The following is a 22,746-nucleotide window of genomic DNA, read 5'->3' on the forward strand; positions in this document are numbered from 1 at the left end:
GACCAATGGCAATCAGACTAGGAAGATTGACCATAGTGAAATGAAGCATTCTCACCAAAAGACCGAACAACAATGAGCAAAACATTATACCCCCTCTCCTTCGAAGAGGCATACCAATTAAACCATTTTTGTTGAACTGTAGGCAGGGTCTGTTTTTCAACCTTGTAGCAGTTTTCATATGGATGTAACTTGGAGACAACTGGTAAGAAAAAAACATTTCCATGTTACATGATTTTAACTTTTATTTTTCATCAAGTTATGTACAATTTCAAAATATTTGAAATAAAAGGAGTCAAATATAACTTAGTAGTAGGCTTTGTCCTTGATTTATGCAGTTAAAATATTTTTAAAGGAAGGCATACATAATACAAATTATGTTGCTTTACTGATTTTGGAGATTTCAGATTTTCATTCCTTCCAATTACCATGTTACTGTTCAGGACTTTCTTCATGATGATGTTTCTAACAAGTCTTATCTATGAAAACAGACATGCAGAAATGTTTACATACTATGTACACACATATTTTACAGAGCACTATGTACAACAAAAACCCACAGCATATTAATATTGTTGTGTAGCATTTTTTCAACCCATGTGTTTGTTTCACATCACTTAGGTAGTTAATACACTAATGGTCTGTGGCAACATAGTTGCAGGTGTAACCATCCAACTGTAGTTCAAATCTCAATGTGGACTCAAACTTTAAGTTTAACATAACAGAAGTCTTTCATCCACTCTGTGGCCTACCAGCTTAGGTTCCCTTGGAACTTTAGTGTTCAACTGTAAAGCACTTAACATTACACTGTGAATGTTATGTTTTAAATCATGAATTTCCCTGTGAGCCCGCTGCTTCACCAGCTCAGGTCACCATGATTCTCGGTGCAATACTCATAGACATAAGTTCTTGGAACAACAACTTGCACGCATATGGGATACGTATCTGAGAGATCTGAAACGGAAATAACAAACATTTCACACTTGTCACTATTAAACCTAAACTTCAACTTGTAGTACAATTTGCAAATTGTGATTAAAATACTAAATTATGTTTGCCACAGATATTACCATTAGCTTAAGAGAATTACAGTACCTGCCTTACTGTTATTGATTTTTTGAAACAGAAATGAAGGGCAAACAACTTCTTTTGGTTACATTTTCTATGAAAACTACCAGTCTGGAGATAACATACAAAATAAAACAGCTTGTTTTGTAATTTGCCAAATATTCTAATGTTGATGAAAGGTGCAATTGTTGAGTGGACACTAATTTCATCAATCCATCCAACCACCAATGAATGGTTCAGTTTTTCCAAAATGGGCATATAAAAAGCAAAGGAAATAACAGACAGTTTAATGATTTTAGTCTATCAATCAGCTTTTACTGAAGTAGCACAGGTAAATCTGTTCAATACTCTGAACTGCCTTACTGAAAAGCTTACTGAAAAGAAATTCAACATGATTTAGTAACACTTTCACAACTGACCTGTGTTTTATTCTTACATCCACGACACTCGAATGTCTGGTTACGGAGGTTAGCAATGGCAACAAGACCACAAAGGTTACACAGATGAACTCTGTACGGATCTGATGCCTCAAACAATCTTTCTCGAAGAAACTGTGCAGCACCATGAGCTATCTGACAATCTCTCTCCATTTCTCCAAAACGTAAACCTCCATCCCTGACAAGAAGGTATTTTATATACAGATAATGCAGTTTTACAAAAAAGTCCTAATTTTCATGTTCATTACAACAATCTCCTTGATGGTTACTCTGCAATTTTTCTTCACTTAAATAGAATTTTTACAGTTTCCGTTCCTTTGAAAACCTTTCAAAATAATCAATAAAGCAGGAGTGTCATAGTCACAAAATCTTGTTAAGTTATCATTCTTGTATCTGACCTTGACCTTTGACCTGGGGACCTGGTTCTTGCACAAGACACTCAGTCTCATGATGGTGAACAATTGTGCCAAGTTGCATCAAAATCTCTCCATGCATGAAGAAGAAATGCTCCGGACAAAGTTATCATTCTTGTATCTGACCTCTGACCTTTAAGTGTAACCTTGACCTTAGACCTGATTCTTGTGCAAAACATCAAAATCCACCCCCCCCCCCACCCCGCATGAAGAAGAAATGCTCCTGACAGTCATTCTTAAATTTGACCTTTGACCTCTAAGAGTGACCTTGACCTTAGACCTAGGTACCTGGTTCTTGCACATGACACTCTGTCTTATGGTGAACATTTGTGCCAAGTAACATTAAAATCCCCCCATGCATGAAGAAGAAATGCTCTGGACAAAGTTTGTGGGCGCTGCCCGTCTTCCAAGGGCATTTCCATAATAATTCATGGACGGGCATATAAAAATGAGATGAAAATTGCACTGTCTCATCATTATGAATTATAAAAATGAATATATGTTACAAAAAAAAACTTGTTTTATAGATTTTTTTTTTTCAAAGTAATTCCCTTGATCCAGTACAAAATTTCAATTAAGGAAGTAAGTTTTGCTAAATAGCAGTCATTCATTATACCTTGAAATATTATTTGACTATTTATTCAATTTTTGGTATATTTTTATATTCGGTTGTGATATGAAAAACAAATTGCTACAGAAACAGTTTTGGCAAAGATATAAATTTTCCCGAGTTATACTGTCTGACTTACTACTGGACATGTTAAAAAAAATCTCTCGATATAAAACACAATTTTTTATTGCATGAAGTATCAGTATCTCTTTTAATTATGATACACATTTATTACAAACTTCATTGGTTTATTTCAAAGATTTATTACTAAATATGAGTATATACCTAGCTCTACCCTCCATAGGTTGTCTGTTCAGAATCTGGAGAGGACCTCTTGCTCTAGAGTGGATTTTATCGTCCACCATGTGCTTGAGACGTTGGTAGTAAGTCGGTCCCAGAAACACCTGAGCATTCAACTTTCTTCCAGTGAAACCATTGAACAAAACCTGTACAAAATTAATATAGGTAGCATAATTGCCTTGTTTCTAAATAACCATTACAGCATATATTACTGTCACACAACAACAGTGATTAATCATCAAAACTTAAAAGAGTATATCAGTCTCTTTTCAGTATGACTGAATAATTATCTTACACTGACTGTAAGCTTAGCAACTGCTGTATCGAACTAATCAGAGATAAAACTAAAGTAAAGGGTTGTAGTTTGTAATTTAATTTAAGCTTACTCTCACCTGGCTTTAAACTTGTGTTCTATGAAGTTACATGCTCTAAAACATGGATTTGAAATAAAGATGTAGGATTAAAAGTTAACTGTACTTGACTTAAACTATACAAGATGTTTAATTTTACAAATTTTATTATCAGTAAGTTTCGACTGTAAACAATAATACATTAAGAAGGGAAGTAGACCCACATACACACTGACCTCATTTCCTCTCTGCTGGTACCCATACTGATGTAGAAGATCAGAGATTTTCTTTACATTTACAGCATCATTGAATGGTGTAGCATCTCCTATCTCACCTTTGTTTCTGCAACTTTACCTTGCAGGCACTCGATCAAGTGACCAATTGTCATTCTACTGGGAATAGCTTGTGGATTGATGATAATGTCGGGTGTAATTCCTTCACATGTGAAAGGCATATCCTAGATAAAGTAAAATGTTCACTTTTAAAAATTAAATTCAGACGTGTATAAATGAAATGAACATTCTTTTCCGAGTACCACAAAGTATTTCAAACTTGAAACGATTTTAAAACAGTACTGAATGTAGCATAAAATTAATTTACTAATCATTTGCAGCACTGATAGAGAAGTTACTTTAAAAACAATGATTCAACAGATTTTTCTTTCATGATCTGATTCTATGGAAAGCATTACATTACTGTTTTGTACAGTTACCGAAACATTGCCACATTAAATATTAAGCATACAGGCATAAAATAGTACCTCTTGTCTGAATGTTATACCACAAGTTCCTTTCTGTCCATGCCGACTAGCAAACTTGTCTCCAATCTGTGGTGTCTTGACAGTACGTACTCTGATCTAACAGAACTTGTATCCCTCCTGGTTTATTGTTACCATCACCTGAACAAAGAAACTTAATATAATAACTGTTTTTTACTGGAGCTACTAACAATATATATACAAACAAAGAATGGTATACTAGCAGTTGGACTTTTAAAGTAATAATGTTTCATAAATCTATAGACATTACTAAATTTACCTGATCAATAATTCCTGTTTCACTTCTCCTCATGAACACACTGGCATCTCTCTTTGTGAACCTTCTAGCTGTACCTTCCAACTAAAACAAAGAGAACTTTGCTTTATAATTAGAAGAAAACATACACTACAAACCATGTTTTTCATATGCAATCAGTGTTGTACAAACTGCAATCATTACACCTGGTGAGGAAATACATGCATTTTGTTAGACTTTATCTCAATCTTCTAATTCATAAAATGTACTCAGTTCAAGTTTGTTTATCACTTAACTGGAGAGTTGTCTCATATGACAACAAGGAGCTGCGTTCAATAAATGCTTGATGCCCCCAGTGGCATCCTTGTCGATATAAAGCAACCTAAGTCCAAAACTAGGTCAAGGTCAAACTGAGGTCAGGTGATGTTTGAAGATGAGGAATGGTCACAGGTTACGTCTGTATTAGTATCAATTCATTCTTGTAAGTGGTACTGATGCTAGACGAAACGGTCCCATTTGGTTAACCAAGAGATAGCCCATATAAAGCAACCTAAGTCCAAAATGAGGTCAAGGTCAAGGTCAAACTGAGGTCAGGTAATGTCTGAAGAGGAGTAATGGTCACAGGTTACATCTGCATTAGTATCAAGTCATTCTAGTAAGGGGTATTGATGCTAGACGAAACGGTCCCATTTGGTTAACCTCGTACGGACGGACGAACAAACGATCGAACGGACAGGACAATCACTACATGCCTCCCGCATCAGTAGATGCCGGGGTCATAATAAAAAGAGTTACAAAAAACTTGGGACCCTAGACCAGAATTTTTTGGACTGCACTTAAGGTCATCAGGATTGTAACCACACTTTTGCCAAAATCAGTGAGCCAGCTCATGGATGCGGTTTCCTAAACATTTTAATTTTTGTTGGGTTTAACGTCTCAACAACACAATGATAGGTCATATGGCGACTTTCCAGCTTTAATAGTGGAAGAATCCAGGTGCCGCTTCTAGCTTTATTTCATCACTGGCGTGGAACCTTGGTAAAACCACTAAACTTCAGTAAGCCAGATTGATGGCTTCCTCACATGAAAAATTCAACACCCTATGGAGTCTCAAACATCTCCACATCTGTGAGCGTCAGGTGACAGGAAGTCAGCAACCTAAACCATTCGGCCACAGAGGCTCCTCCTAATCAATCTAAAAAAAATTTGTTTAATACAAGTGACTTTACCTCATCATCATTGGCTGGTAGTGTCAGGGTTTTTCCTATAAGTACATCATCTCCTGACACTCTCACACCTGGGGCAATAATACCGTCCTCATCTAGCTTGTCGTATATAGCTGGACGCATACCTAGAAAATAACATTTTACATTATAAATTAACAAGAGGCATACATTATACCACTTAGCACTAAAGGTGTAGACAAAGGCAAAATCAAATACCAGTTATGACATAAGCTGACACTTCAGTGCAAAAAGTGGATATCTACATTGGCATAAAGAAGCACTTATCTACTTTGTGCATTTAGGTGATGATATGACCTTGTTAAACAGTATCTTTAACAGGAAATTCTATCAGCTCTTAATAATCATTTCAAAGTCAATATATGCTTAACATTTTTAAGTAGTAATACAATATCATTCAAAGCAGAAAAAACCTGCTTCCAGCTTAGTAAGACAAAATATGACAATACAGATTCTACACTTCAAGGTGCTGAAACACCAGTGCAGCATCTTCAGCCAAACTATCAAGTGTAAGCACATAATTCTAGAATTTACATTTGATGGTCTTACACAACATACCTTGTACAGTTTCTCGTGTAGGTTTCTCAAAGACTTCCTCCTGATCCAAACCTTTCTTAGATTCTGCATCTTTGTAAGCACGGAAGAAAAATGACCTGAAACAAGAGCATGGAATGTACAGATTGACTATACCAGGTTCAGGAAATTGTTTACATTAATGGTTAGTTACCATAGCTCTTCTTATGTAGAACATATAACAGTGTGCTATAATTTGCATTTCCTATATTTCTGTCATGAAGTTTGGCAGATGTGGCCGAGACAAGTCAACCTCTTCACGTTCCTTTTATTCATAAAGAAGGTGGAATACGAGTATGTTTTGAATAAAAATGTAAACTAGACTTTATTGACCAATGTAACAAGAATGAATAATCACTTTGTCTTGCAACTATTTTTATATTACCTGAAATATCCCCTGTCTACTGCAGACTGGTTCAAGATGACAGAATCTTCCTGGTTATAACCAGTGTATGTTGAAATGGCCACAATTGAGTTAATTCCTGCAACAATACAAGAATAAATGACCTGAATGAGAAACTGTTCAGTATTTGTAAGTTTTGAAATAAGTGTGTTTCTACTATTATCACTCACCTTCAAAAACCTTACATTTTTGCAGCACAAACAATTACTAAAGAAGTTAATTGTAAAGATCATGATAAGGATTAAAATGTTCTGTGGACTGTTGATAAGCCATCTTACTTCTGTTTGCTGAAGTCCCTTGTGAACAACTCCATGAAACAGTCACAAAGGAGACTGGAGATATAATGAAATTATCACAAATTTAACAATTTTCGTCAAAGTCGACGAAACATACCTAAATGGAAAAAGTTTTACTGCTGCTTAAAGAAAAACAAGTTGAAACAAATTAATCCAATTTTCAGCCAAACTATCTGTATTCATGGGCAAAGAAATATTTTGATGTCTTGCAAAATGTAAGGCTTGAAATATATGCTACCTTAACTGTTTATTTCCTATATCTTTTATGGTGGACATATATCCTTTATTTTCTAACATGAGACTGCATTTATAGCTGTTGTATACTGGAATACTTTGCAATTTTGTTTAGCAAATATAAGTGAAGCACTAACATGTTTTTAACATACATGTGTTTCATATAACTAGCTTTACTATATATACCTGCAGGTCATTCTCTGAATCGCAGGTATTCCATGGAGCGTGTTGTGACTAAAGGTTTCTGTGGATACAGCAATCCATGTGCCAATGTGTCCATACGTACATGGAAGTTGGTGATATACACACCCATAGCTTGTTTACCCATAGCAGACTGGTAGGTGTTACGTGGGGACTGAAAATATAACACTGCATGTATAAACAAGTTATAAAACATTCTAAGGAAATATCCTGGGTATTGCCTTTCAATTACTATTGACCAACATTTAAAAGCACAAAAAATGTGCACTACTAAATCATGTACAAAGAGCTTAATGAGCAACTGGGTGCAGTTACCATTATGATACTCGTACAGTAAGCTCTTCAAGCACCTGTCAGCATATTTTGTCTCTGTTCAATTCTGTTTGTAAATACCTTTTTTGCTTGTATGAGGTCCTTTTAGTGTAACCCAAATTATTTTCTATAACTATTATACAAATATGTACATACATACAGGTTCTTATGAACAAGACCAAAACAATTTTGAGTGTATATATTTTTTACCTTTTTTGGACTTTACCTGAGGTAAGACTTTACCTGAGGTAAGCATACCAAGAATTTTTTAAAAACATTTATAGAATGGGTCCAGTACCAGTTAGATTTGGAATACAGGATATGCTATACAGGTAAAAACAGGATATTAAGAAAGAAACAAGAGGCAAAAACATACAAACTGGGAATCTTGGTAGTATTAGGTCCTTTCATGAGACCTGTCCAAAGAAAGAAATAATGGTCATACCTGGTTGTGATCAGGGAAGGGGATAATTGAAGCACACACTCCAAGGATCATGAGGATATCAGGTGACATAGCCAACATGACACACTCCTCCTCCAGGGGGTCAATATATTCCACAACACCACACGCTACCAAGTCCTGCTAACTATACATCATAAATTTGTCTTGAATTCAGTTTAAAAATACAGTTTAACATTCTTGAAAGCCTTTTCAAACTCATCTAGATACAAATCGTGTTTGTTGCAAGTGTTGTGAATGAATCGGACTAATTTATTCCCCTACTTCTTTCAGAAAATTCAGTTAAAATTTATGTTATATTCTTACTTTAATACTTTCTTACTTACTGTACATATCAAATTCTTTAAATATTTCGTTTTTTTATTTTAAAGTCTAATTATTAAAGATAACAGAATAAACGAACAAACGTAAAATGATAACAAGAGCACCGCAATGCGGAGCAATATACGCCCGAAGGTATGACCTTTGACCCCTAAATGTGACCTTGACCTTGTAGCTAGCAATCCAAAACATGCCCTCTGCAAATCATCTCTATGTGGTGAACATTTGTGTCAAGTTTCTTCGAAATCCTTCAAGGGGTTCAAGAGTTACAGAGCGAACACAAAATTGCTAATGGACAGACATCCGTGGTATAACATAAAATGTCCCCCTTCGGGTGTATAAAAACAAATGAAAATTCAAAATGTCAAACTTCAAAACTATTTGCTCATAAAAGCAATAACTGCCATTTTTTGCATTTCTGGATTTGTAAAAAGAAGCAGACTTCTATTAGTTACTGTTTTGCTTCATCTTAAACTGTAAAACTCTGCAGTTGACTTAAAAATAAGTGAAATGGCAAAAAAAAAAAAAAAAAAAAGTCATGTCAGTTGTGATATTGAAATTTGACTGCTGAACACATAAAACAAAATCTAACAAATTTAACCATTGCACAAACATAAGAAATGTAACATGAATGAAATGATCATTTCAAACTCGAAAAATGATACATACTACATTGGATCTATGTAATCACCAGGTAAACTGATATACATAAACAGATGTACATATCTTAATCTAATTATGGCTTTTTTAGAAAGACAAGTGTATTAAATAAACTATCACATTTATTTGATAACAAAACCTACCCATCTACAATAATGAGCATCTTTCAAGAAGCAGTTTATGAAGTACTAACCAATCTCTTCTTACAACATTGTTACCGTTAGTTTCAGTTAAAAGGTTTTGATTTTGTGATGAAGTCAATTAACTTGGAAGGAATACATGTATCACATCTTTATCTTTCACAATATCGTTCTCCCTCAACAAATCAAACAAAAGCAGGAAAAATTCTTAAATAGATGCAGCTTCTACATTAAATCAAAGTTCTGCTCAATAAACTAGAGTGGCTATTTACCTATAGTTGTTATATTCTCTCTGTTTGAGCTGTTTAATATGACTCTGTTTCAGGAGCAGTTTCTGGTTCTCTACAATCAACAATGGGCTACAGATTCTGCCTGCATCAGTATATATACGTATTTCCCGATCTCGTATATCTCTGATCATGGATACCTGCATTATACATAAAATACATCAGCCATTCTCTTGGATTCGATACAATATTATGAACATGTTTTAAGACACCACTAGCATCTAAAATATAAAAATTCCAAACCACAGCCGTCTTTTTTTTTAATCTGAACATAACAAAAAGTTTAATTAAAATTTATTAAAGCATTAAATGATTGGTTTATCTTTTTGTTTGGTTCGGTTTAAGGTCATACCGAATCAATTTATGTCATATGATGACTTTTCCAGTTTGTGATAGAGGAGAAAGACCTCAAGAGCCCTTTTGAGTATTATTTCTGGCATGGGCCGACATATTGGTGAAACATCCAGCTTTTACCAAGCCAACTTGATACATTCTTCATATATGAAGAATTCAACAACCCAAGCAAGCAAGGTTTTGAACCCACATATATGAGGGACGAGTGACTTTGACCACTAAGCCACTACTAAGCATTAATTTGAACCTACTGAATTAAAAATTCTGGCAAATATCGTATCCATATTCATTGAAAAGCTAAATTATTGAAAAAGATTTTGGCAATTTCACTGCTGGGATGTGAGGAAACTGAGATTGGAGAGAACACAATCATGTATTAGAGATAATTGGTTGATAATGTCTGGACAGTCATGAATTTTGAAAATACCTTCATCTGATTTACAGGTGTTCAACAACAAGATGACAGCAAAATGTAATCAACAATTTAAATATAACTCTGTCATAATGATGACATGGTCTTCAAAATTTAGCTACGGAAGTGGATAGTCCTAATCTGGTTAGCTTTGCATCTCTTTTGTGAATTCATCCAGATAAGTTTGAAGGAACATATTCTACTGAAACTAGTACATACCTCAGACACAATAATATCCATTTCTCTTCTCAGTTTTCTCAATGTTGTCATCAACTCTTCAGAATCTCTATGTATACCAAACCAACATCCATTTACAAAGATCTTTGTAGCACTGCAAAATAAAACATTTAATTCTACTTTCCTTTTTCAAGACACTGTTCTAAATACAAGCATAAAAACAATCAATTTAATGAAATCTTTTGTTTTAAGAAATCCCCATATTCAGGACGATTTTTAGAAATCTATCCATTTCTTTTTCACTCATAACTAAAACTCTTATAGAGTTCCAGAGAAAAAATATCAGTTTCATCACAATAACATCATGTTACACTGAGAAAATTACTGAACATAAAAGCTTTAAAACATTTTAACAACAGCCTTTGTTAATTGCAAGGCACATAAAATTAGTGTTTCAGTTCACAGAAATGTCTATTGGTAATGACAGTAGATGGGTGGCCATTGGTTCATCAGGTGATGATACGTTGTTACTTTCTTTTTCACCAAATTCAGCTTTACCTACTTAATAGAATCATGGCATTTCATTGACCTTTTTGGTGTGAAATAGTCAGCCAACAAAATACAATATCAGGGGAGCTGAATAATGCTGAAACTAAACCAAAAGTACAGTGATTTCAATTGGTTAAATTATTTGTTTTGAAAAATGATATTTCTCATACTATTAACATTGAAAAAAGTTTACTTCTTTTATTAAACACTCACAATCTTTGATATAAGCACAAATTTCTTCAACATAAATCTTTTTTGTTTTTTTTGTTTTGCTGGGTTTTAAGTCACACTGACACAACCAAGGTCATATTGATGACTATCCAGCTTTAAGTGTTGCAGTAAAAAAGCTGGAGGACCTCATAGGCCCCTCCATCTCCAAGTATTATGTCAGGAGCATATCAGAACCTGGGTAAAACCATTCACCTGCACTGCAAGTCAGTTTGCAAATCCTCCTCTCACGGCTACACAGACAGGACTCAAACCAACCAAAGAGAGGGGCAGTGAGGAATCTTAATCACCTCTCAATATCATCTAATATATTTAAGTTGTTGTAAAACAAAGGCAATAAATCTGGTCATTTACAGCACATATAAAATCTTCTTTTTTTATTAAAAACATACTCCGCTATGGATGATGGTGCAACTTCCTCCAGATTTTCCATGCTCCATTCTTCCAAGAATTCAAGGATAGGTGAAGGCTGTGATCCAACAGAGATGTAAGACATAAGAGCCAGATTCTTCACAAGCCCTACAGCACCACCCTGTACAAACAAGAAAAATATTACTCGGTTAGATTTTAGCCTCTTGTCAATAACTCAAATCAATATAGAAACCCCAGTTACTAGAAGTTTAGCCCCTGGATAAACTGTCAACATATTAGACAACTTCTTCCTAATATTTTCACTGTTCCTTCAACATAAAAGTTTCAAACTCCTACAAAGTATTAAACAGACCAAATAAAGAAAATTTGAAACAACTCTGTAACAATATAAAAGTAATTAACAGTTTGAATGTTTATATAACTTTCATATTTCACACAGGGAGAATCTATTAGATATAGTCATTCTATAACAAACCTCTGGTGTTTCAGCAGGACATATCATGCCCCAGTGTGTGTTGTGTAGCTGTCTAGGTCTGGCAAGTTTACCATCACGTCCAATAGGTGAATTCAGGCGACGTAAATGTGACAATGTGGAGGCAAAAGTTTGTCTGTTCAACACCTGTTATAATAGAAGTGATCTTTGAAATAAATATTTCTTGTACAATACTCCAGTAATTGGTAGGTACAAATAGCTGTGAAAACTGCAGATCAAAATGAAAAAAGATGTGCGCCCATAGGCCTTTGTTCCTATGTTACTGCATAGGTCATGTTACTGACAATGCAAGACTAAGTAAATTTCAAATTATTTTAGGTTGAGGGGTACGAGTCATCTGAGGCGGGCATGTGAGGTATAGCTTCTACAAAACATCATCCAGATACAAAATAAGAAACTGAAAGTGTCATGAACTTCCAGGCCCTTAAAAATACAAGGGCCATAACTCTTGACTGAGTGAAATCCCATACAAAGCTCTCGTAATGTTCGCTAAAGGATACATTATAACATTGATTAAACAATTAAAACAAGTGGAAATGAAACTCAACATATATATAGATATGGTTGTGGTTTGTGCTAATATTGATATATGGCCATATATATCAAAATAGTCACTTCAAAGTCACAGTTGCGTGAGTGATGTTTTTGAGTCATTTGTTGATTTAAATGATAAAGATCATTAATATATCTGATAGGTTATATTCAAGTTGAGAAGATGATTCAATGATGCTGTTGATTCATATTTAACATGTACATCCATTATGACACTGGGGATCACGTACGCCAAAAGTAGTTTGTACTTTGCGCGCCTGCAACTGTTACACCTTTCGGATGCTGGCAAAATTCTGGGAGGAAATCATATTCGAGCATGTGCTGGAAAGTTATGCGGTTCAAACAATATTCAGGTGACTAATTGTGAAGTTTTAATAAATGCAATGAATGATAAAAAAGATCATGAAAAAAGTACCACTGGCAAAGTTGTTACAAATATTGTTAGGTTCTAAAACAAAGAACACAAAATGCAATTCCCAGTATTACGCGCATTTGTCTGCTATTAAATAGTTTCTTGCAAGCATTTATCTAGAATATCATTAAATATTTTACACTATATTACTAGTAAGGTTTACTGACAGTTATTCTTTAGATAATCATATTTGCAGTAAAGCAGACTTTAGATCCAAAATTTTCTACAAACAGCAACAACGCCACACAAGAACGGTAAACATTATAATTCTGCTACAAGTCTAATTTGGCTACCGACTAAATAATATTTTGTTTTAATTTTTTTAATCATCTCTTTTATATATATATATATATATATATATGACTGATCTTTGCTCTGATTATCTAACGTTTTGAGAAAAAATGTCATAAAAAGTTTATAGCCTCCTGCTGTGAACAAAACAGGGTCTGAACACAGACTACTTTCAGTCGAGTTTACAGATAAACTAGGAATCAATATATAAGAAGTTGAATAAAAATTTTCAACAGGTTGGTACTTGACAATTGTTTACAAAGCAGAAAATCTGTTTATACTAGGCCTAATATCAGATATGTGACGATATCCGGATAACTTTACAAGCGGACTAGAAATGCGGCTATTGCTATTACGTCATATTAAAGTCATTTTGAAAATATGGCTGAAATGTCTAGGTCAGCAGCTCTCAGACGCAGATATATCAGACACCTGAGGCACATATATTGACACTTATAGACAACATGAAAAAAGGCATTCCGAACGATCTGACGAGGTTATCAGAATCTCCTTATACCTTTGTTCCGTTACGGATCCCTTTTTTCCCTGCAAAAGATTTTTTTCATAAATCATTGGTTAGGGCCGATCTCAAAGTTTAGGGTGGAGAGGGGGAACCCCAGTCCCTACTGCTCCTCATACACTGCTCCTACACCTGTGTACATTAAAAAATCGACTTAATAACTCGAAATTTTCAGATACATCACTCGAAATTTCGACTTACTAACTCGAAATTTCGACCTACGTAACTCGAAATTTTGCCTTACTAACTCCAAATCTCGACTTACTAACTCGAAATTAAATTTTGACTTACTAATTCGAATTTTCAACTTACGGACTCGAAATTTCGAGTTAGTAAGTCGAAAGTTCGAGTTAATAAATCGAAATTTCCAGCTAATAAGTTGAAATTTCGAGTTAGTATTTCGAAATTTCGACTTATGTAAGTTAAGAACACGAAATTTCGACTTCATATCTTGACCTTTTATCTGCAAAATTTGAACGTCTGTCCGTCTGTCAAAGGCCAAACATGTAATGAACGACTTTTGACTTTTCGAAGTGGAATCATCTATCTGCACATCCATATATTGTACCCAACATGTAGCGACATGAACATATACTACCATACATCAATGTATGACTTACCAGATTGCCTCTAGAGCTACTCCAGATTTCAAACTGTATCCAGGATATATACCTTCATACCTTCATTTACATGTTCAGGTGGTAGGGGCTCGAACTAGGTCGAAAACTGTCCAGATATGGTCAAAATAGTGAAATATTCTAAGTTTGAATACTTCCCGGTCACCTTCTATATATATGACCTCTCCTCAAAATATAGATCTATCCAGGTACCAAATTTTGGTCAGACTCATTACTACACGTTCATGCAGGGTATGTCTATATTCCTTGCCATATTGGCTCAAACTAGGTCGAAAACCTTCCAGACTTAAACATGGTTCAAATAGTGATATTTTTATGAGCAAACGCTGCCCGGTCATCTTAATCATATGACCCTGTAGGGCTACCCGATGGATACACCAGATACCTAATCTTGCCCAGGACCTATACATCAACGTAAACTATTGTAGTTAGTAACTCGAAATTTCGAGATACGTAACTTAAAATTTCGACTTAGTACCTCAAAAGTAACTAGAAAATTCGAGATACTTAACTCGAAATTTCAAGTTAGTAACTCGAAATTTCGAGATTATAAATGACATATACGGGGTACTAATGCTCTTCTGTAAAAGAAATGACTCCCCATTAGCAAAAAAAGAAAACCCTGCGCGTAAATCCTGAGCGTAGAACTGCGCGTGACCCCTGAATGGTACGGTAGTGCATTAGTGCCAGATGCGTTTTATTTATTAACTCGAAATTTGTAACTCGAAATTTCGAGATACGTACAAAAGTTCGAGTTAATAAATAATATACACAGGGCACTAATGCTCTTCCCTAGACCTGTACAAATGCAACTTTCGTTTTCAAGTTTAGCCTTTGTAGATCTACTTTCATTTTCATTATTTCTGGGAAACGCTGAAGGTCGTCTGACGTCATTTTCTGTGTTGCATCTGATTCTGGCTTTGGATAGCTTTCTTTCGTTTATGGTATAGTCCTGTTGTCGTGGTAAGTAAAGTTCAGTTCGAATAATATTTGCAGGAATCAAGTTGATTTTTGAAAATTAGAAAAATTAGAATCTATATTAGTTTTAGAATCTAGCATTTTCTTTGAAAAGTTAGAAATGGAAAAGTATTTTATAGATAAGAATTTACAAAATTCATTCCCGCTGTTATGTTATTGAAAAAAATGGTAAAAGTCAGTATGTCTGATCATTAAAACCGTTTTTGAAAGTCCCCAATAAATAAATTGTAACTAACTTTGATTGAAAAAATAAATACAAAATTAATGTTGAAGGATCATCTAAAACAACATTTAACAGGTAGGGTTTTAAGGTAATAAATATACCGGAATCATAATGAAACAAGCAAATTCGATGAATTGGTATCCCCCGCCGAAAGGGTTTGCGGTGAGAAATGGCAAAAAAATATATCCGGAAAAAAGTTAAGGATGTTAATAAGAAGCAAATAATTTCATTAGTCAAAATCAATTTAACAGAAAACAAATGTTTAATTAAAGAGTAAATAATAAATGTATGATACTTTGATCCTGACTAAAGAATTTATTTTGAATGGGATATGCTTACTGTAATAAGCTTAGCTTTTAAAATTAAATGCAGTTAATTGAAATGTGAGCTTGAAGTTTAACTGGATCGAAATATTGTCTTTGAGTGGTTTGGCACCAGGTGTTGCTGTTTAACATGTACTTAAAAGAACAGATGTCCTTAAGAGAACACAGGTAAGATATCTTGAACATGTCTGAGGGCAAGGTTTGTGCAGTCACAACTTAACATGTTGAAGTTTTGAACATTAAAAAAAAAAAAATGGAAATATATATATATACATATATGTATATATTTATTTTTTTAGGGGGTGGGGGTGCAGGGGAACGGGGAGAGGAAACAAAATTTCACATGTTGATTATAAATATTGATTGAAAATTAAAAATGAAAAAAAAAGAAAAAAAAAAAAGGGTAAAAGGGTGAAGTTGTGGGGTGGGGGGCAGAGGATGCATGATCAGTGGGCATGACTGGGTGGAAAAGTGAGGTGGGGGAATGGTACAACTTGGAGGGTTTGAAAAAAATCTAAAATAAGAAATAAAAAATAAATTTTTTTTTGGCGGGGGGAGGTGGGGAAGTGGGAGTGGGAGGGGGTGTGACCAAGGCAAGTGGGTGACCAGGTGTGGGTGCGCAACTTCACATATTTATAATAAATGTTCACAGAAAAGAATGAAAGAAATTTAATGAAAATCTGCCAAATGGTAAGTTTGTTATGTACAAATATGTGGATTTTTAGACAATTAAAGGGCAATAACTCTGAAGTTATAAAAGAAATCCAGAAATTGTATGTGCACAATCACATTATAGTACTCTAAATTCTGTTAAAGTTTCATAGTTCAAGGTCAAATATATAAAAAGTTATGATGCAGAAATTGCCATATTTATAGATCTATAGTACCCTATATAGTTAACACTAGAAACTTCCAAGGGCCATAACTCTGGTGTTACTTGGGCAATCTGTCTGAAACTTGATGGGCCCCATAACCTCATAGTGGTGAACATGTATATGAAGTTTGTTTGAAAAAAAATCTAAAATAAGGAATGATTTTTTTGGGGGGTGGGGGGGGTGGGGGTCGGGGGATCAGGAGGGGGAGGGGTGTGATCAAGGTAAGGGGGTGACCAGGTGTGGGTACACAACTTCACATGTTTACAATAAATGTTCATGGAAAAGAATGAAAGAAATTTAATGAAATTCTACCAAATGGTAAGTTTGTTATGTACAAATAATCGGATTTTTATACAATTAAAGGGCAATAACTCTTAATTTACATATAAATCCGAATGAAATTGTGTGTACACAACCACATTATGGTGATCGAAATTCTGTTTAAGTTTCATAGTTCTAGGTCAAATATATCAAAAGTTATGATGCAGAAATTGCCATATTTATAGTACCCTATATAGTTAACACTTGAAACTTCTAAGGGCCATAACTCTGGTGTTACTTGGGTAATCTGACTGAAACTTGACGGGCCGCAAGAACTCATAGTGGTGAACATGTATATGAAGTTTTAAATAAATATTCCCAACCATTTCCTAGATATGGCTCCGGACGGACGGACGGACGGAAAGACGGACGGAAGGACGGACGGACGGACAACGCCAAAACTATATCCCTCCGACTTTCGTCGGGGGATAAAAATGGAACGAGCTCGTTTGTTGAATTCCGTCAAGTAATTATAGAGAAGAAAATGCTTGAAGGATATGTAGATCTAGATCTATCTTTAAACACAAGGGATCATATTCCTTAGCTTAAAATGGGAACAGAACCATCTTTTGATCAGATTTAATCCCTTCCTCTAGATTATATTTCTAAGTCAAAAGTCAAGCATGGTTATTCACTAATGTAACAGTCTCAGGAAAAATGTACAGCCTCGACCGGGATTCGAACCTCGGACATTTGGCTTACCGTGCCAACGCTCTACCAATTGAGCTACCGAGGCCACCAAATACGAGGACCGCTACACACCTTCCCTCTTATTGCGAGACATTGGCACTCCTGGCCAATGTCTGCCGCAGACTGTTAACCGAAATCAGATGCACCCCCCAGCCAAACTGCTTCGCCCTGCATGGGCTCCAAGGGTGAGCATCCCGGACGAGCCCCCAAATGTAACAGTCTCAGGAAAAATGTGCAGTCTCGACCGGGATTCGAACCTCGGACCTTCGGCTTACCGTGCCAACGCTTTACCAATTGAGCTACCGAGGCCACCCGATACGAGAACCGCTACACTAACCTACGAAAAGATAGACAAACAGACAGACAGACAGACGGACCACACATGATCCCAATAACTCAGCCTTTTTTTCCGGGCCTATGTGAGATAAAGGAAATCGGTGCCTCTAATATTTTCGTGATCGTATGTCTACCAATTAAAAGCCGTCCGTTTATACTGCTGACACGCGCAGTTGAATCAAAGTATTGTTATGAATATCTGGTTATCTACTTTCTGTTGATATATGTAAGTATAATTATGTTCGAACTATTGAATATTGGTATTTCATGTGTTTTTCTTCTTTATTAAAAATGCTAACGTCGTTAAATTACTTTCCAGCTGCTTGTAAACGGATACAACATACTGACATTTATTTAGAATATTTCATTCTAGTGATGTATGATGTCTGTTTCTGCCAAAGAGGACGTTAACTCAATGGCAGAAACGAGCGACCTTACAGACAAATATTTATATGTATATTAAATAAAAAAACAGAATTTCAATGGTTACTGCCGTTATTGAATTATTCCTTTTCTTTTATCATGATTGCGTTTAACCTTCCAGTTATTTTCAGGTGATAAGCTATATATACGTACGTAATACATATATCCGGTAGATCTATTTTCATAATGTTATCAGCTAAATGGGAGTTGGATCGATATATTTGTATACATAAATTTCATTTCACAAATGATAAGAAAAAGTAAACAGCACTTAAAACAGGTATAGTTATTAAAAGGATGATTTATTATTAAATAGAGGATATCACGTGAGTCTGAGTGTTCTTTTTTCATAGACGCACCACAAAATGACTGTATTCTTTTGTATTTCCATGATGGTAATTATACATGATTTGCATTAGGCCAAGACAATGTGTTTAATGTCTTAACATTTTATTGAATTACTGTAGCAATAAGAACAGAATTCAGTGTATTTAGTTAAATTTCAATCACAGTTTGTTTCTGCAGTGTAAGATAGTTATTCATCTATATGTTTGAAACTATGCTGAAAAGAGAATGACTGAATAAGTTTGCAGATGAAGTTGTGAAAACACATTATTTAGGAAGAGCCTAAACTATCCACATGAAAACTTGTAGTATAGCTGTATATTATCTGTATTATAAGAATGATTTTCATGAAGTTTTTGTTTATGAAAAACGTAGGTCACTAGGTCGTGGTGGGACTCTTTAAAGACGCTTTTCTTTAAAGACGCATTGTATTTCCATGATGGTAATTATACACGCTTTGCATGAAGAAAGTGAGAAGTACGAGTATCTACTAACAAATTTACTGTAGTAGATATAAGGCCAAGACAATGGGCGCGTTCGGCATACATACTCGAGCTACCCGAGTCACCCTGGGTATTACTTGAGTATTACTCGTGTAACCCGGGCGATGGTAGTTGTGTCACCCGAATTCTACCCACCTCCTGAAGCTGGGAAAGGCGGGTGATCGTATCCGAATGCATTAACACTTTAAACATGGCGTCGTTGGTAACTTGTAATGTTTTGGGTGCAATTGCTATTGAAGGCTTTATCTCAATAAACGCAGATGATATTGAATTGAAACTTCAAACAAGTCTTTCAACTCATCAGATCTACCAAAATAACCAAGTTAGATATCTCTTGATCGAATCTAATGTAAATTATGGGTCTCATTTATAGACATATTGCTTTGAAACCTAATTTTACATCTTAAGGTCATTATATATAACTAATCACAGATGATCAAGTCCCATTACTCTAATATGCATTTTGACAAAATTATGCCCCTTTTGGACTTAGAAAATGCAGTTTTAAGTTTTACATGCAAGTTAGTATATCAAAACTAATGCAGATGTTTGGTTAAAACTTCACATATTTCTTCGAGTCTGTAAATTAAGGTCATATCAACATATCACAAGCCTCATAACTACTTGAGTCAGACCGCTTTTTGGGGTTAAAGTTTTGCATGCAAGTTGTATTTTTTAAACTAATGCAGATACTGGGTTGAAACTTCACACATGTCTTCCATGCTGCAAATTAGGACATAGCACCAACTTCCATAACTCTTACTTGAACTTTGGCCAGGTTATGCCCCCTGTTTAAACTTAGAAAAAGCTGTTTAAATTTTGCATGCAAGTTACTATCTCGGAAACAAATGCAGATATTGGATTGGAACTTCCATACATGTCTCCAGTGTTGTAAAGGAAGGTCAAAGCATCAATTTTCATAACCTTCATTTTGGACAAGTTATGCCCTCTTTCTTGTGCATAGATATTGTTGGGTTTGCATGCAAGTTGCTATCTCCAAAACTAATGGGGGCATTGGGTTGAAATTTCTCACATGCCTTCGGGATTGTAAAGTAAGGTAAAAACATCAAGTCCTATAACATTTGCTTTAATTTTGGCAAAGTTATTCCCTTTTTTGTAGTCAAGTTGCTCTTGCCAAAACTAAGGGCGGTACTGGGTTGAAAACTATTCAGAGTTTTAAAGCCTTCAACAGACACATATGGTACTGTTGTCTAGTTATCTCAGTAGTTGATGAACTGTACAGCCAGTCTAAAGGTCACGGGTTTGATCCGGTTAGCGAAGAAATTCCTTCCATGGCTATTTGCAGTCTACCTAAGTTCATGCGGATGTAGAGTTGTCAGTTCCTTATGAAAGTGCACTTAGGTTGCTAAGCTTGCCAGGGAGAGTGAACATTTGTTACGATTAGTGACTGTCAGTCATATATGGCAATATAAGATTGTAGGAAATGGTGTTGGACCCAATTGAACAACATCTAGAACTGGTACTTGGTCTTTTAAAAGTCAAACTAGCATTTAGCACATTTCATGGCTGTACTACGTACAAAGTTTGAAAAAGCATACTGTTTGTTATGTGCTATTTGTGAGCATGGTGAATTCAGTTATGTCATTTTAAACACAGACATTTTCATTAAAAAAAAGAAATTCATTAGCATGTGGGAATAGAGACAGCAGAGTTGAACTTACTCATTTTCGTAACATATTATTTCAATGGACATGGCTAAGTGATAGATCAACGTCCCTGGCTAAAGGTTGCGGATTCGATCCCCTGTCAAGATATACAAAAGAAGTTGAAAATGGTAAATGTATCAACAACTTTCCCTGGTATTCAGCTAAAATGTGGAAAGTGGATTCTCTCACCGTGACCTGCGTGTCAATGGTTACCGTCCAGAGTGATTATTATGCCCAGTGTCCTATACATGGGTCTTGGCAAACAGTGCAGACTTAGTTGAACATCGCAAAACAGATCATGTGATCAGGGCCTCCACTGTTTCCTTAAATGAGTTTCAGTCACAACAATTAAAAAAGAAATGATTATACAAAACACCCTATTTATTTGAAATGGTTCGGGGTAGTAGAGTCATGTTTAGACATAAGAGGATTAATATAAGTTGTAGCTTTTGCTTCGGAAATGAATTAAAGGATAAATTAACATAAAATAGAAATTTCAAGTCTAATAAACATTATGGGCTGCACATTTTTTCCAAGTGTTACTTGATCCCAGAATCTGGAAATTCGATTGATAATAGTCCAGGCTGATTTTTCACTCTGACAGAAGTCGTACCAGTTCATCCCTAACAACGAGACCAGACTGTCTGTCCTCATTATGGTCATCAAACATATCTATATTAGGTTCTTCACAAAAATCATTTATTTCATTGTCATTGAAAATGCAAACATTATTTAAGATACACGCAGCGACAATGCAATCAACTAACAGCACTATACCGCATACATAAAACATATACATATAGACCACTAATTCAACACAATTTCTGATACGAGAGATACTGTCTCGTCTGATCAGCTGTTTATTCTGGAAAATGAAGTCATTATGTGTCAAAAGAAGCAACATTCTTTATTGTTGTTACAGCTCAGAAGCTTTTGAACTGTTAGCATATAGGTAACGTTTTCCATCATTTTCAGTTACTCGATAAAGCTTCCGGCTACAATTGTTACTCGTTTCACTCACTTGAACTCGGGTGATCTAGTCAGAGTTACTCGGGTTTGTATGCCGAATGCGCCCAATGTTTTTAATGTCTAAAAAACTGTATTGGATGAATATAGCATTAAGAACAGTACTTCTAGGGCTTAGAGCGAAACTAGTCTACGTGTATATAGAAATAGAAGCAGATAGACTACTTTCGCTCTATTAGTTCCCTACTGATTGAAAACCAGTTTAGGGGACTATAGGATTGCGCTTTTCCGTCTGTCCGTCATTCCGTAATTCAATCCGTCCGCAATTTCTTGTCCGGTCCATAACTCTGTCATTCATCAAGGGATTTTAATATTACTTGGCAAAAATGTTCCCCCATAATAAGCTGATGTGTCATGCACAACTTTCAAACCCCTAGCTTAAAGGTCAAGGTCCCACTTGACAGTCAAATGTTAACATGGCATGAACAGGGTTTGTTTCTTGTCCGGTCCAGAACTCTGTCATTCATCAAGGGATTACAATATTTCCTAGCATAAATGTTCCCCCAAAATGGGACAAAATGTCAGGCGCAACACCCAGAACCCTAGCTAAAAGGTCAATGTCCCATTTGCAGATCAAAGGTCAATAGGTTTTTTTCCTGTCCGATCCATAACTTTGTCATGCAAAAACGATTTTAATATATGTTGGCAAAAAATATTTCCCTGTATTAAACGACGTGTCATGCGCAAAATCCGGACCCTTAGCACGCAGGTAAAGGTCA

General features: G+C 35.3%; 1 pseudogene; it reads right to left on the minus strand.

Annotated features, from left to right (window-relative positions):
- Nucleotides 1-224: 224 nt before the first annotated feature.
- On the minus strand, nucleotides 225-21,671 carry LOC123545988 (DNA-directed RNA polymerase II subunit RPB2-like; annotated as a pseudogene).
- Between the last annotated feature and the right edge of the window lie 1,075 nt (nucleotides 21,672-22,746).

This window comes from Mercenaria mercenaria, chromosome 9 (assembly GCF_021730395.1).
Source record: "Mercenaria mercenaria strain notata chromosome 9, MADL_Memer_1, whole genome shotgun sequence".
NCBI lineage: Eukaryota > Metazoa > Mollusca > Bivalvia > Venerida > Veneridae > Mercenaria > Mercenaria mercenaria.